Raw genomic sequence first — 5,631 nt, forward strand, 5'->3', positions numbered from 1 at the left:
GGAAAAAAAAAAAAAAAAAAAAAGAGAGAGAGAGAGAGAGAGAATCACAACTCACATGCACATGTCTATGAAAACCCAAACCATTACAGATGAATTCCTGGAAGTTCAGTATGGACAAATCTGAGTTAGAAACTCCAGTGGGACTCAAGTCATAAGTGGGCCATCACAAACACACTTTAAGAGTTTTTCCTCCAGGAGATGAATCTGGTTCCCATAGTAAATACCAGAGGGAAAAAATAATCTCTTGTGCTTTTAGCTGAATAAAAAATTGAATCATTTAAAAACATACCAGAGGCTGGGCATGGTGGTGTATTCCTGTGATCCCAGCACTTGGGAGGCTGAGGCAGGAGTAGAAAATACCCATGGCATGGTGTGTTCTGTCTGAGAGAAGAAGGAAGGCCTCCTTGCTGGGTCAGCCTGTTTTGTTGGAGCAGATCCAGTGTCTTAGCTGGAAAGTCTGTGATGATAGAACTCCTGAGCTTTGTCTTCCCAGGAAGGGGAAAGGAGCTAGAATTGATTTCCTAAGGCAGTTTCATTTCTCCAGCTCTGAGCCTTTACTTTCTGAGCTTGTTTGCTGAGAAAAAAGAGACTGCAAATTCAAGACCAGCCTGGGGTACATAGTGAGTTCAAGACGAGCCTGAACTACATACAGAGACCCTGTCTAAAAAAGAAAAAAATACACCAGAGCACTGTGTTCTACTTAACAAGGGTGTATGAGGAAGGGAGTTATGGAAAAGAGACTGAGAAACACAGGTGGCATTCACAGGCAAAGGGTCCAAAACTAAGACCTAATCATAGGACAATAAAATGCTTCCGCTCCACCCACATCGCTAAAACCTCATTTACGATAGTTCCTTTTTCTAATACATCATGTCCACCTACCAAGAAAAAATTCAAGGGATACTAACCCCCCCCCCAACAACAACAACAAAATACCAGTTTGAAAAGATACAGTGTGAACACAGTTTGAAGTATCAGAATCAGACTCAGGTACGGCAGTGATGTTGGAATTATCTGACTAGGAATTTAAAACAACTATGATTAATATGCTAAGGGTTCTAATAGATAAAACAGGCTGCATGCAAAATCAGTTGGGCAATGTAAGCAGAGATGGAAATCCTAAGAAAGAACCAAAATAAAATGCTACAGACCAAAAACACCAAAACAGAATGAATATATTTGATGAACTTTATTAGTAGAAAGTACACAGCAATATTTCTGAGTTTTACAGTATCTCAGTAAAAGCTTTCACAATTAAAAATTTAAGAATTTAAGATAAAAAACACTAAAAAATTCAAAATATAGTATCCAAGAACTTTGGGACAACTACAAAAGGTATCATATAAGCATAAATGGAAATAACTGTGCTAGAAGAGAAAAAGGAACAGGAGCAATATTTAAAGCAATAATGATTGTAAATTTTCCACAAATAAACATCAAGCACTATACCACAGACCAGAGAAACTCACAGAACACCTAACAGGGTGGATGAATAAAATCAAAGATTAAAAATATCCTTCAGATAAGTGCTCGAAATAGCAAAAATGTATTTCATTATGTACGCTTATGTGTTTGTGCACTTAAGGACAAGCAAAATGAATGGCTGCAATGACGAGGGTCAGGAGGAAAGAATGAGGATTATTATTCTATTGCTATAAAGTGCTCTAACTACCCATGAGGTAGCAAGAGTGTTTGTGAGTGAATCTGGATTAACTATAAGTGTGAATTACAAACTGTAAGACAATCACTAAAAAATGTGAAAATAGAATTAACATGAAAAGAACAAATGGTATCATGTAAAATGTAGTGAAATCAAAAGGGGAAAAAGTGTGGTAAACAAATAAAGAAAAAAAGGGCAGAGATAAGAGAAAACAGCAATAAATTTGGTATATATTGATCCAAATATATCACTAATTGCTTTGAACATCAACAGTCTAAGTACACCACTTAAAACACAGAAAATGGGTGAGAGATTTAGCTCGGTGGCACTGCACCTGCCTTCACAAGCGCAGGGCCCTGAGTTCAATCCCTGGTACCAAAAAACAAAACAAAAACAGAAAATGGGGATTAACAAAAACTTATCTCTACTCAAAAACCTGTACACAATAGTTTTATTTATGACTGCTGAAACTTAGAAGCAACCAAAATATCCTTCAGTGAGTGAATAAATAATCTGTGGTATATCCAAGCACTAGAATATTATTCAGCTATTCAGAAATGAGCTACCAAGTTGTGAAAAGATGAAAAATGCCAATTTGAAAAGGTTACTATATGATTCTGTTACAATATACATCTAGATGCCTCCCCCAAAGCCTCATGTGCTCATAGTTGGGCTTTTTTGTTTGTTTGTTTGTTTATTTATTTATTTATTTATTTATTTATTTATTTATTTATTTATTATTTTGGGGTACCAGGGATCGAACTCGGGACCTTGTGCTTGCAAGGCATGTGGCGGAATATAGTTGAGCTTTTGACAGGTGACTGAATCACAGGAGCACTACAGCTAAGTGTGATGTTACGAGGTAGGGCCTGGTAGGTAAAGGTGGGCCAGTGGGAGTGTGGCCTGGTAGTGTATCACTCTCCCAGCCTCTTTCCTTTGCACTGAGCTTCCAGGCTACTATGACATAAGCAGCTTTTCCTCCAATATGCCCTTCCACTATCGCTTCCCACAATGGAGCTAGCCAACTATGGACTGAAATCTCTAAAAATGTGAGTCAAAATAAACCTATCCTCACTTAATCTGTGGGTGTCATGCATTTTGCCCCAGCAAGGAAGAAAGTAACTAAGACAGATTCCAAATAAACTGTTTCTTGGTATCTGAGGAGTACTGGTTCCAAGATACTAAACTCCACAGATGCTTCAGTCCCTTTATGTACAATAGCACAGTACTTGCATATAACCTAAGCACATCCTCCCATATACTTCAAATCATATTGAACTTATAATACCTAATGTAGTGTAAATAATTGTTGCATTGTATTGTTTAGGGAATTATCAAAAAAATCTATATACATGTTTTGTACAGATGTATAGTTTCATGCTTTTCCTATCTTAGTTGAATTTGTAAATGAAGAATCCACAGATAGAAGGCTGACAATATATTACATTCTGGAAAAGGAAAAACTATGTATACAGTACAAAAGGTCAGCGGTGGCCCGGATTTAGGAGAGAGAGCTGAACAGGCATAGCACAAAGGATTTCTCCCCAAACATGCTGGCTCTGATAGTGTTTTTCTCATTTTCTACCTCTACAAGAATGGAATGGAGTTGGGGAAAGAACCAAGCATAAGTGAGATAGAAAGAGGAGGGCTACAATAAAGCAGAGAGGGGAAATGTGTCAGCTCTAGGAACTGTGTATCTTGGTAATAATGGATATGTACATAGTGCATATAGGATTTTCTTAAGTCAGATGTTTGGCATCCTGCTTAAAAATTTATGATACCTGTAACAAAGAATTCCAAAACAAGAGATTTGAACATTAAGATTTTCAACTAAAAAGAACTGTATGAGGCAGATAAAATTTGATGAAAAATAGGCTGCTGACATAGTCTCAAAGTATCTCCCCACAAAATACATACTAACAAAGAGAAAAACTAACTAACTGTATAGTGGAGAAATCTGGCAGCAGAGACTTTAGCCAAGTGATCAGTTAGTATCACTGGTAATGGAACAGATTACTATGATGCACTGAGAATGACATAGGTAAGATTTTGTTCTTGAAGGAGGTACTTTTTTTTGGAAGCAGGTACTCTTAACATGACTCATCCTTTTCAGACTATATCAAGATGGTGAAATACTGTTACATTTCAGTATTGTATAAATGTATTAAATGGTAAATGGTATGTATAGTAATATTTAACTACTTCACAGATTTCTTTAAAGTACCTTTTCAAAATGCAAATATGGAAGCATTAAGAACAATTTACGCCAGGCGTGGTGGCACATGCCTGTAATCCCAGCACTTGAGAGGCTGAGGCAGGAGGATCACTGTGACTTCGAGACCAGCCTGGGCTACATAGTGAGTTCCAGGTCAGTCACAACTATATAGTGAGACCCTGTCTCAAAAAAAAAACAACAACAACAACAACAACAACAACAATTTACTAGCTAAATATTAAAAGCCAAGTCAAATATTTCATGTATCAAGGGATTCATATACAAGAGCTATTAATTTTTCTAGATTTTTGAGAGGTGTTTGGTTTCACAACAGCAAAGAAATTGACCTAAGTCCCCAGCCCCTTTTATTTATGTTTTGTTGGATTTTTTTTTCTCTATTTTGAGAAAGGGTCTAAGTTGCCCAGGCTAGCCTCAAATCTGTAATCTTCCGGACAGTCTCCCAAGGGATTGGGATTGCAGGTGTAGACTACCATGACCAACAAGAAATTATATATTCTTTTCAGTTCAAAGGCCTTGGATTGGCAGATTTCTTTGTACAAAAAGAGAACTGTAGAACAAAAATATTGTTAAATTGAAATTAATCAGAATTTTTTTTTCCTTTCCAAAAGACAAAATAAAATGAAAAGGCAAACCAGATTCAGAAAAACAATTTCAAAATCACATATCTGATAAAGGCCTTATACCTGCAATATACAGAGAACACTTACAATTCAATAAAGAAAAGACAATCCAATTTGAAAATGGGCAAGAGGTACGGACATATACTTCACTAATGATAATTACAAATGGCAAATAAGCACATGAAAAGATGATCGATATGACTACTTCTCAGAGAGACAAAAAAAGCAGAGAGAGAACAGAACATACACACTCAATAGAAAAATATAAGAGAGTGAAAATACCAAGTGTGATGAGGATATGAAGCAACTGGAAGTCTCATACAATCGCTCCTAGGAATGCAGAATGGCATACACACTTTGGAACAGTTTGGCAATTTTATATTAAGTTAAAGATACACTCATATGACCCAGTAATCCCACTCTCAGGGACACAAAAACATATACCTCCCCAAAAAACATGCACAAGACATTTAAAGCAGCTTTATTTATGATAACCCCCAAAGAAACAATCTAAATATCCATCAACTGATGCAATAAACAAACACCAGTAGGTCTATATAATGAAATATTACTCAACAAAAGGAACTGACATATGCAATAACTCAGATGGGTCTCGAAAGCACTAAGAAAAGAGTATATATAATTCCATTTATATAAAGTTATAAAAAAAGCAACACCATATTGACAGAAAGCCTATCAAAGCAAGGGAAGGAGAAAATTGACTGCAAGCTGGCAAGAGGAACTTTCTGGGTAATGAAAATATTCAACTGACTACTTGTCGTGACTCTGGTGATAGACATACAACTGTACATATCTGTCCAAACTCATCAAATTAAACAATTAAGATTGGAGAAGTTTACCATATGTAAGTTATACATCAAAGCTAATTTAAAAATTTAAAACAAGCATAAACGGGCCTGGGGTTGTGACTTAAAGGGAATACAAAGGGAGATCTAGCTTCCTGGTATGGTCATATTTCTTGGTATGGGTAGTAGACAATTGGGTGTTCGGTTTGGGAAAGGTACAGTACAGTTTATGATTCATGTATTTATGTGTCTGTGTTTGTGTGTATATTTAATGTAAAGAACCATATATGATATAATCATTATATATAT

At 36.2% G+C, this 5,631-nt stretch overlaps 1 protein-coding gene across 3 annotated transcripts in view; it reads right to left on the bottom strand.

The window, feature by feature from the left end:
• Nucleotides 1-5,631, bottom strand: part of Thoc2 (THO complex 2) — a 119,900-nt gene that overhangs the window by 53,444 nt on the left and 60,825 nt on the right. The gene's annotated exons all lie outside the window — the stretch shown is intronic.

Source organism: Fukomys damarensis, unplaced genomic scaffold (genome assembly GCF_012274545.1).
Source record: "Fukomys damarensis isolate Sample0158 unplaced genomic scaffold, DMR_v1.0_HiC HiC_scaffold_39, whole genome shotgun sequence".
Taxonomy (NCBI): Eukaryota; Metazoa; Chordata; class Mammalia; order Rodentia; family Bathyergidae; genus Fukomys; species Fukomys damarensis.